The following is a 12,778-nucleotide window of genomic DNA, read 5'->3' on the forward strand; positions in this document are numbered from 1 at the left end:
ATTGGCAACCAGAATGCTCACCACCTGTCCCGGAGGGGCCTTTTCGATAGTTCCTAGCTCATAGTACCTGACAATATATTCACTTATGAAAATCAAGATGGAATCTCCGTTGAAGATCAGCAAGATCAACCAACAGATCCATATAAAAGAGCCATGGACTCATCTGTTGAGGACCAGAAAAAGGTCAATCAACCAGAACCATGCCCGGTTTCAGATAACAACTCTTACTCCTTGTTTCAATATCTTCCACGATGCACGTGTGGGTATCTTTGGTGGCGCCCCAGAGCCCGAGCACCATATGGTCAGCACCCTCTAGGATCCTTTGCAAGTGACCTAGCACTTCACTCATAGGCCGCTTCCTTGGTCCCTCATCCACCGTACAGAAAGCTCACCATTTAAATCGAACCGAGGCTGGTCAAGACCTCGGCCGACACCTTGCTACGTGAGACTTCCTCCATTGACTCTCCGTGAGCTGTTGCAACTTTGTCAAATAGGTCACCATGATCTCATTCAGAAGACGGTCAAAAATGCTTCCCGAGCATTTTTGACATAAAACAGTCATTTAAAAACAGGTCATAAATACAGTTCCTATAATGAACTATCGTCTTTCACATTGTTCCACATCCCTCCACATTACTTAATCCATATCCAATTCATATGTATACCCATTCTCATCCAATCACATCATTATTCATCTCATCACATCTTTCCTCATTTATTCTCATCCACTCGCAGCAGCAACCCATATTCACATCACATCACATCTCATTCATTCACTCACATTGACATCACATCCTTTCACATACACATCCACATCCATTCTTCCACATACACATCTACATCCATTCTTCCACATACACATCTATATCCATTCTTCCACATACACATTCACATCCATTCTTCCACATACACATCCACATCCATTCTTCCACATACACATCCACATCATCCATTCTTTCACATAAACATTCACATCCATTCTTCCATATACACATCCAAATCCATTCTCATTACATCACATCCTATTTTCATCTTATCACATCCTATCACATCCCCTACACATCTTATCACATCCATTCACATTCTATCACATCCCATACACCTCTTATCACATCCATTCACATTCTATCAAATCCCATACACATCTTATCACATCCATTTTCATTCTATTGCATCTCATTTACATCTTATCACATCTTACATCCCATACACATCTTATCGAATCCTATTTTCACATTATCTCATCCATTCACATGTTATTCCCATTTAATAGCTTTTTTGAGGTTGATCCCGATAATGAAACTTTTTCTAAATTTTTACCAATTGCATGGCCTATTTAAAGGTTCTTTTTCTCAATGACTATTTCCATATTCATTCTCAATTTCTCAAATGAATTATATTCAATATACCTCTTTTGAATAAAAGGATTCATAGGATTTATAGAAATCAAATCTTTCCATATTTCCACTTTTGATAAATAATCATAAATTGATTTATACTAAAAATTCATCTTCTTATCATTTAATTTCTTGGATCTCAAATACCATGGGAGTTCCTCTTTTTAAATTTAATTAGTTGCATTCCAATGTCATGGGTATTTCTCTTTTATCATCAAATATTTCTCGTAAAGTAATTTCATCTAAAATAAAATACCCATTAATTCGATATGCTAGGAATTTTTATTTTTCCATCTAAATGATGGAATTCCAAATGTCATAGGAATTCCTCTTTTAATATTTAAATATTTCTCATAGATAAAATAAATTTATCTAAAATTCATCTTTGAATTTAACTACAATACTCATTAATTCCAATATGCTAGGAATTTTTCTTTTCCCATCTAAATGATGGAATTCCAAATGTCATAGAAATTTCTCTTTTAACATTTAAATATTTCTCATAGATAAAATAAATTTATCTAAAATCCATCTTTGAATTTAAATACAATACTCATTAATTCCAATATGCTAGGGATTTTTCTTTTCCCATCTCAATGATGGAATTCCAAATGTCATGGGAATTCCTCTTTTAACATTTAAATTTATCTATGCAAAAAAAAAAATTTAACAAAAATTCTTCTTTAATTTAAAAATAAAATATACATTATTTTAGCATCCCAAGTTTTCTCTTACTTCATTGGAATACATGGATTTCCATTGTCATGGGGATTACTCTTTTAACATAAAAATGGATTACTAGAAATTTCTCTTTTTCCTATTTAACTATTTATGCATAAACATAAAAATCAAATTTTTCATGATTATAATGAGAATCATTCAATTAATCTAGGATGATTAATCCTAGAATATGGTAGTAAGTCCTCTTTTCATATTATGAATGAAAATGATTTATGTGTTAATTTTTTGAGAAATTTTACCATAGCTCCACTGCTATTTACTGATAATTCTCAAATACTTTGAAAGCATAAGCTTAGTAATATCCCTATGATTATAATAACCACTAATTGGATCATTATCTAATTATGGATTGATTCTTAATTTTACCATAAATTTAATAGCATAAAAGTATAAAAAAACTATTATTTTGGCCTCCAATTAGACAAGCATAGAAATTACTTTTAGATTAGAGAAACGCTTCATGAGAAGCTTCATTTGAATTGAGAATAGATCATAGGAATGACAATTCTTTGGGGGAGAGAGAGAAATGCTTAAAAACCATTATAAATTAAGCATAAATGGAAATTCATGTATTTCTTCATTACAATACATTAAAGAACTTCAATAGTATTCAAAAGCCATTTAAATTAATGCTTCTCAAGCTTGCAAGGGGTTGAGAAGAGAAACATTTGGAGATTTAAGAAAAAGAAGACAATAATCCACACTTTACCTCCTAAATTACTTGATTCCTTGATCACAGTAGAGTCCCCCAACCAATCAATTGATTTGGTATGTTGATGAAGTCTGCAAGGAAGATTGAAGAGAGAGAGAGAGAAGCTCCAATCTCTTTAATTTGTAGAGGACTTTTAGAGGATAATAAAAAATATCATTATTTTAGTATAATATTGGCATGGTATAGTTCTCATATTTTTTTACAAAGGGCTAAGGATCTATTTATAGGTGAAGGAGGCCTCTAACCAAGTCCAACTAGCTTCTAGAATTTTCCAAGTTTAGTTTGGCTAAATTTGGACAAGATTTGGACCTAGTTTGGCTCCCTTTTGATTTGGTTTGATCTAAGAGAGAGAATAGAAAAAAATATCACAATATTTTTAAGTTTAAAACTCCACCACACATGTGAAATATGAACCTCCTTGAAGAGCCCCCTTCTCCTTACCAAGGTGTCAAAATTGAATCATTATACCCAAAATATCTCATTTTTTTAGTAATACTCATAGTTTTTTACTAATAAACCTTGTCCTTAGTCAACTCTTCATCTTATGTGAGCATTTACTCATTTTTGGGGGTTTTTTTATTTATTCGTCAATTTATCTCCTCCCTACATTTGGATTAATCTTATTGATCCATAGGAACCTTAATTGGAGCATAATTCAAATTTTTTTGAAAATCTGGACCCTTAGGCTAAGGTCCTTTTACCTTTTTTCAATTATTTCCAATTGCACATTGGAAAGTTCTTTTTGAATTTCTGTTTTAAAGGAAACCATGTTAGACACCAGGAGGATTTTTATATCCAAAAATATCTCAATTTTGGACTACCTCCCTCTAGACATTTTCTCTCTCTAGGACAAAACAGTGTAAAATAGTATCTTTTTTTATTTCAGAGAGGGGAATAATTACAAGATGAGAAGGGGAGGTCCTTACACCTATATATCTCAAAAGATGGAGGGAGGAATCTTACATCCTACCCCACTTAAAAAACACGACATGTCCTCATCTCGTAGGTGGAGTATGATCCCTTTCATCTTCTTCTTCTTCTTCAATCACTTCGAGCGTTACTGCCTTGGAAGTGGATGGCCGATTTGGGAACATCTCTCTTTGACTTCCTCTATTGTGAGGCGGAGGTCTTGCATTACCTTGGATTAAAACTGCGGGTTGGTTAGAGGGTCTACCTCTTTGATTTCTCAGATTTTGGCGGAAAGAAACCTAATTACTCTGGAAGGAAGGAGCTGGAGTTTGGAATCTTGATCCCTGATTTTCTCGCCCTAAAAACCTTGTTCCAACAGGAGTTGGGCAATCCATATTGCGATGTCCAAATCCTTGACAGTTAGAGCATTTCACTCCCTTGTTCAAGGATGGAACTTCTGAAGTTTAATTCCAAGGGATTGAGTTCCCAGAAAAGGATATTTTTTTCCATTCTAGAACTTCCCATATCCTAGGCTTGACCCCTATATCTCCTAGATGGTGGAATGTTGGAAGCACCTTGTGGAGCTAAAAACCTTTTGAACGGTGATGGTGTTGGCTTCGGTGGGGCTTCGGTGGGACCTTGACATCAAAGGCCTTGGTGAAATCCTTCGCCATCCGCACTGCTTCGGGAATGGAAATTGGCTTGGCATTCTTCACTAGGATATTCAAAGGTTTGTTCAGTCCCCGAATCAGCCTGACCATCGTAGTTCTTTATCCAGCAGTGGCGAGTATTTGAGGAGGAGAGCGAAGGCTTGGTGATATAATTCAATAGTTCTGCTCCCCTGGGTTAACTCTAAGAATTTGTTAATCTTTGTTTCCAAAAAGCCACGAGGACAGAATCTCTTCCTTAGGTAAATTTTGAGATCATTCCGTGTCTGAGTCTTTCGATCCACACGAATTGTCTTGCAGTGGTTTCTCCATACTACTTTGGCTATTTCTACTATCTTCAGCCTTGCAAGAGCCATTCTGCTCTTCTAATTGTACCCGGTGACATCGAAGTACACTTCCATTGCTTTGATCCACTTCTCCACAGTCTCGCCCAAGTTTTTCCCTTCACCCTTGAAAGGTTTAGGATGCGATCTATGAAGAGTTTTACGAATATCCAAGTCGATCTCTTCCTTATATCGAGTTGGGGGTTATCATTCCTACCATGATGACCTCGATCCATGATCCTATCAATACGAAAACTCTTATTAAGTCCTTTTATTTAGAATTCAAATCCGACTTTAGATCCAACTGATTCTGGGGTTCTTTAGATTGGTCAGCTCTTCACAGAATCATGGGATAAAGATTCCTTATATAGAATTCATTATCAGATTCATTCAGAACATATCATTCATATTCTTAACACAATAATGGTCCATCAGACCAAAAATTCCATCTGAACATTCCTCCATGGAAGTTTCAGTTATGGAGTTTTTTTAATTTGTCATTCCTTAACTGGATCAACTAGGTCAAGTGTTAACAGCAGCAATCTGTCTCAGCACAGTCCACTAATCTCATAGTGATTTGCTGATGTCATTTACATCATTCCAGTTACAAACATCATCACAGGGACTCGCCCCATTCATCCTCATTGTGGTTTTGCTCAGCTTATTACATTTCAACCAAAATTTAGGAATCATCATTTTTCAATCAGAATCCAAATCAACTCATCAGTTCTCAACAAGAATTTTAAATCATATCAACCACATTCGAATTCATCATCTAGATAGCATTTTTGCTTATAATTTCAAGTCTTAGATTTACTCATATATACTGCCAGTAAAGAGCTGCAGTTATACCCTCGATATATACGGGTAGTCATGGTACTTGAAATTATAAGGTAAATACCATCATGACTAGGCCTCAAGCAAGTTAGGGATTTCCATACAATTGCGGTACTTCATCTAAAGAACCACTTTCAATTTTATGAATCTTCATTCTGAAAATCAATTTGTATGAATTTTATCACACAATTACAACCCTTTACTATTACTTCATAAATTTTTGACATTTTTTAGCTTCTTAGTTGATTCACTTTAGTCAATTCACTCTGATACTAGCTGAAAGATCCCTGCCCCCTCCGCCCAATAGATTTGGGGGTGCTAGCAGTGGAAGTAGCACTCCTTGCGCGGGGCAGGATCCCTCACTCGGGGCCTTGACCACAGATAACAAGACAAGAGACTAATCCCTCGGTTCTTTAAAAACTGAACGCGAAAATACTTCCCTCACCCAGAAAGCACAGGCGATTCCTCCATGATATTTTTACTCTAACGTAGTTAGGGTCATTACTTACCAAACTGATCCGGCCAAACCTCTGAGTCTCTTGGTCAGATCAAGGAAGAAACTTGCACTTGGATCATAGAAACCAACGCTTTTTTCCCCATCGAGAGGCACAGCCGTTGATTCTTTTTCCATAGAACAATTACTATTCGGGATTTACTTCATCTATCGTACTATAATAGAATTGAGTCTCATTTTATGTATCCATCAGTCCAGTCTCCCAGTCCCATGGGTTAGCCAACTGCCCAACCATTGTAGTGATGGGATCCAATTAGGAATTTGGTTAGGTTTTGTGCTGGGGACCAGGGAAAAGAGTTCCCAGGCCCCCTAGCCGGATATTCATGCAAATTTAACGCTAGTTACACACCCAATATGAAATCGCCTTTTTCACAGATTCAGTTATCTTTAAAACAATCATTTAATGAAACCATAGTGTCACTGATCATAATCCTCAAAATCTCCAGTTGAATCCTTATTTCCAATCATTCCTTCATTGGTGTATTTATGGCATCATTGGCAACCAGAACGTTCATCACCACCTGTCCCTCAGGGACCTTTTTGATAGTTCTTAGCTCATAGTACCTGAAAATATATTTACTTAAAAAATGAAGATGGAATCTGCGTTTAAGATCAGCAAGATCAACCAACAGATCCATATAAAAGAGCCATAGACTCATCCGTTAATAAGGACCAGCAAGGTCAATCAACCAGATCCATGCCCGATTTCAGAAAATGACTCTTACTCCTTGTTCCAATATCTTCCACGATGCACATGTGGGTATCTTTGGCGACCCAGAGCCCGAGTACCCTATGGTCAGCACCCTCAAGGATCCTTCGTAATAGCAGATGACCTAGCGCTTCACTCATAGGCCGCTTCCTTGGTCCCTCATCCACCGTACTGGAAGCTCACCATTTAAATCGAACCGAGGCTGGTCAAGACCTCAGCCAACCTTGCTACTACGCGAGATGTCCTCCATTGACTCTCCGTCAGTTGTTGCAACTTTATGAGTTAGGTCACCAACGACCTCATTCACAAGATGGTAAAAAATGCTTCCCCAGCATTTTTGACATAAAACAGTCATTTAAAAATAGGTCATCAATACAGTCCCTATAATGAACTATCGTCTTTCACATGTTCCACATCACTTAATCCATATCCAATTCATATGTATACCCATTCTCATCCAATCACATCACTTTCCATCTTTCCTCATTTATTCTCATCGCATCTCATCTCATCCACTCGCATCAACCCATATTCTCATCGCATCTCATCCACTCGCATCAACCCATATTCACATCACATCACATCTCATCCACTTGCATCAACCCATATTCACATCACATCACATCTCATTCATTCTCTCACCTCGACATCACATCCTTTCACATACACATCCACATCTATTCTTTTAGGGTTTATGAGTAAGTGAGAGAAGAGGGAGAAGAAGCTGTGAAGAAAAGCTGTGAAGCTTGCCATTGATGCTGTCAAGCTTGGAGCACATCGATTTCTATCAGATCTGAGAGCTTGGTCTACCGGGTAAGGTCTACTGAACACCCTTGAGTGGATTGTAGGTGATTCAAGCACAAACAAAGCAAATTAGGGTTGCCCAAAGCAAAAGAAAATTTTGTTTTTTTGCAAGCTTCCATTGAAGCTTGGAAGCGGTGATGTATGGTGAAAATAGATGCAAATCTGGCAAAGAAACATGTATGTGACAAGGATGAATGTATTAGCAACTCATGTGCAAGCCCTACACTGAATTTGGAGCAAGTATGATCCATTTGAATGAGTGAAAAATTACTGTTTTTGAAGCTCTCACAAAATAGAGAAAAAGAATCATTTGGTGGATGAAATTAGAGCAAGTTTTTGGCAAAAATCGGACAATTGATGGGTTACTCACATGCCTTGGTGTGTTAGGCAATTAAATACACTTTCAATTGACACTGGAAACCTTCCAAATCCCCTCAAGAGCAGGCAGCGCAGCTCATACAAAGAAAACAGAGTAGTTTGACATGAAAGACTTGGGTGAATTGAGATACTTTCTTGGAATTGAAGTGATCAAAGACCATGCAGGTTCATGGTTAGTGCAATGCCAATATGCATTGGATATGTTGGCAAAATATGGGATGACAGGGTGTAAGCCATTGAGTACACCTTTGGAGCAGAATGTGAAGTTGCGTGCTGATTTTGGTGAAGAGTTGGATGATCCATCTATGTATAGAAAGATGGTTGGAATTCTCATTTACATGACTATCACACGCTCGGATCTCAGTTATGCTGTGGGGCTAGTAAGTCAATTTATGTAGAGCCCTAGAAAACCTCATTTGGATGCAGTGAGACGCATTATGCGATATGTAAAGACCACTGCACATTATGGTCTTCTTTATGAGCATGGTAAAGGCTTGGATATACATGGCTACACAGATGCAGATTGGGCAGGTAGCTCTATGACAGGAGGTCTACTAGTGGTTATGCCTTTACACTTGGAAGTGCTGTGTGCAGGGATTTTATATTCACGTGATCACAAGATTTTTTTTGTTAATAACACTTGTGAACATGTTATTCACATGTTCACATGTTTTCATGTTCTCAAAATAGCAGGTTACCAGTGATCTGGTAACCTGCTGAAGCCCGTCGGGCTTTTTGTTTTCCCGGCGGGCCCGCCGGGAAAATCCATTTTCCCGGCGGGAAAAAAAGGTTAAAAAAATGGTCAAAATATATTCATATTCACAGTCATTCCTACCATTTTTGGGCCTTCTAGACTCATTTATGATGTCAAAAGTTCAAAATTCTTTGTACAAAAAAAGTTATCTCTAAATTTATCACCTTAAGCTCGATTACCATCAATTAGATCTTATTATACTTCCAATTGAGTCTAATTGATATCAATTAATATCCAATTGGTATCAATTAAGTCTAATTGGGTGTCAATTGATCGATTGGGCTCAATTGACATCAATTGACACCCCATTGGACTCAATTGGGCTTAATTGGACTTAATTGGATTCAATCAATTGACACCGAATTGGACACAACTGGGCTTAATTGGACTCAATTGACATCGATTAACACCCAATTGATGTCAATTGAGCTCAATTGACATCAATCCTAGTCAATTGATATCCAATTAATGCCAATTGAGCCGAATTGACACCAATTGCACTCAATTGGTACCCAATTGATGTCAATTGAGTCCTCAATTAACATCAATTAACACCCAATTGAGTCCAATTGACATCAACTAATACCCAATTGAGTCAAATTGATATCAATTAAGTATAATTGGGTGTCAATTAATCAATTCGACTCAACTGATATCAATTGACATCCAATTGGACTCAATTGACATCAATTGGGTGCCAATTGAGTCCAAGTGACACCCAATTGATATCAATTGCATCCAATTGGGCTTAATTGACATCAATTCACACCTAATTGATGTCAATTGAGTCCAATCCAGTTCAATTCACACCAATTGATGTCAATTGGACTCAATTGACATCCAATTGATGTTAATTGGACTCAATTGACATCAATTAACACCCAATTGATGCCAATTGAGCTCAATTGACATCAATCGTAGTCAATTGACACCCAATTGATGCCAATTGAGCCGAATTGAGCTTAATTGATATTAATTGCACTCAATTGGCACCCAATTGATATCAATTGAGTTCGATTAGACTCAATTAACATCAATTAACACCCAATTAAGTCTAATTGATATCAGTTAATACCTAATTGAGTCAAATTTATATCAATTAAGTCTAATTGGATGTCAATTGATCAATTGGGCTTAATTGGTACCAATTGACATCAATTGGGTGCCAATTGAGTCCAAGTGACACCCAATTGGGCTCCATTGCATCCAATTGGGCTCAATTGACATCAATTCACACCTAATTAATGTCAATTGAGTCCAATCACGTTCAATTCACACCCAATTGATGTCAATTGGACTCAATTGACACCCAATTAACTCAGCCCAATTGATATCAATTGGGTGTGAATTGAACGTGATTGGACTCAATTGGACTCAATTCAAACCCAATTGAGTCTAATTACATCTAATTGGACTCAAGTGACATCAATTAACACCCAATTGATATCAATTAAACTCAATTAACATCAATTAACACCCAATTGATGTCAATTCAGCTCAATTGACATCAATCGTAGTTAATTGACACCCAATTAATGCTAATTGAGCCAAATTGGGCTTAATTGACATCAATTGCACTCAATTGGCACCCAATTGATGTTAATTGAGACTCAATTAACATCAATTAACATCCAATTGAGTTCAATTGACATCAATTAATACCCAAGTGAGTCAAATTGATATCAATTAAGTCTAATTGGGTGTCAATTGATCAATTGGGCTCAATTGATATCAATTGACATCCAAGTGGACTCAATTGACATCAATTGGACTCAATTTGACATCAATTGGCACCCAAGTGGACTCAATTGACATCAATTGGACTCAATTGGACTCAATTGGACTCAATTGGACTCAATCGCGAACCAAACACATAGAGGTCCACTATCACTTTGTCAGAGAGAAAGTGTTGGATGGTATAGTGGATCTGCAGTATGTGAAGGCTGAAGAGCAAGTGGCCGATATCTTTACAAAGCCACTTAGGAGGGAGAAGTTTGAGTACTTATGTACTATGTTGGGAGTACGTGGGATGAGCTTGAGGGGGAGTGTTGAGAGCTTGGATAGCCCAAGCTCATCTACATCTTCATCTATGGCAGTACATCATGAGCTTGAGAGGGGCTGTTGAGATTCAAGCTCGATGTCAGTGTGTGCCAGCTGCACTATGTGCTGGCATGTTAGGTAGCAGCATGTGTGAGACATAAATAAACGCGTCCAGCTGGTCATAGTGTGTGGACATTAGCTAGGGTTAGTAGAGTGTGGACACAACACATAGTGTGTCTTGTGTATTATAGATTATGGCTTTATGCATTTTGTGAGAAGGGAGATGGCTTCCCTCTTTGGTTAGGGTTTGCAATATACATTAGGGTTTTCTCCTGTGTGTGTGTCTCCTCTCCCTCTACCTGTTTTTCATCAATACACATACACATCCACATCCACATCCCTTCTTCCACATACACATACACATACACATCCACATCCATTCTTCCACATACACATCCACATCCATTTTTCCACATGCACATCCACTCCATTCTTCCACATACACATCCACATCCATTCTTTCACATAAACCTTCACATCCGTTCTTCCACATACACATTCACATACATTCTTCCACATACACATCCACATCCATTCTCAGTACATCACATCTTATCACATCTTATTTTCATCTTATCACATCCTATCACATGCCCTACACATCTTATCACATCCATTCACATTCTATCACATCCCATACACCTCTTATCACATCCATTCACATTCTATCACATCCCCTACACATCTTATCACATCCATTTTCATTCTATCGCATCTCGTTTACATTTTATCACATCCTATCACATCCCATACACATCTTATCGCATCCTATTTTCACCTTATCTCATCCATTCACATGCTATTCTCATTTAATAGCTTTTTCGAGGCTCATTCTGATAATGGGACTTTTACTTAATTTTTTGCCAATTGCTTGGCCTAATTTAAGGTTCTTTATCTCGATGACTATTTCCATTTTCATTCTCAATTTCTCAAATGAATTATATTCAATATTCCTCTTTTGAATAAAAGGATTCATGGAATTTACAGAAATCAATTCTATCCATATTTCCACTTTTGATAAATAATCATAAATTGATTTATACTAAAAATTCCTCTTCTTCTCATTTAATTTATTGGATCTCAAATACCATGGGAATTCCTCTTTTTACACTTAATTAATTGCATTCCAATGTCATGGGTATTCCTCTTTTATCATCAAATATTTCTCGTAAAGTAATTTCATCTAAAATAAAATACCCATTAATTCAATATGCTAGAAATTTCTCTTTTTCCATCTAAATGATGGAATTCCAAATATCATAGGAATTTCTCTTTTAACATTTAAGTATTTCTCATAGATAAAATAAATTTATCGAAAATTCATGTTTGAATTTAAATACAATACTCTTGTTAATTCCAATATGCTAGGAATTTCTCTTTTCCCATCTAAATGATGGAATTCCAAATATCATAGGAATTCCTCTTTTAACATTTAAATATTTCTCATAGATAAAATGAATTTAAATACAATACTCATTAATTCCAATATGCTAGGAATTCCTCTTTTCCCATCAAAATGATGGAATTCCAAATGTCATAGGAGTTCCTCTTTTAACATTTAAATATTTCTCATAGATAAAATAAATTTATCTAAAATTCATCTTTGAATTTAAATACAATACTCATTAATTTCAATATGCTAGGGATATCTCTTTTCCCATCTCAATGATGGAGTTCCAAATGTCATAGGAATTCCTCTTTTAACATTTAAATTTATCTATGCAAAAAGAAAAATTTAACTTGAATCCTTCTTTAATTTATAAACAAAATATACATTATTTTAGCATCCCAAGTTTTCTCTTACTTATTGGAATACATGGATTTCCATTGTCATGGGTATTACTCTTTTAACATAAAAATGGATTACTAAGAATTCCTCTTTTTCTTAATTAACTATTCATGCATAAACATAAAAATCAAAGTTTCCATGAT

This window comes from Cibotium barometz, chromosome 23 (assembly GCF_041138505.1).
Source record: "Cibotium barometz isolate CiBa-2024 chromosome 23, ASM4113850v1, whole genome shotgun sequence".
Classification (NCBI taxonomy): domain Eukaryota; kingdom Viridiplantae; phylum Streptophyta; class Polypodiopsida; order Cyatheales; family Cibotiaceae; genus Cibotium; species Cibotium barometz.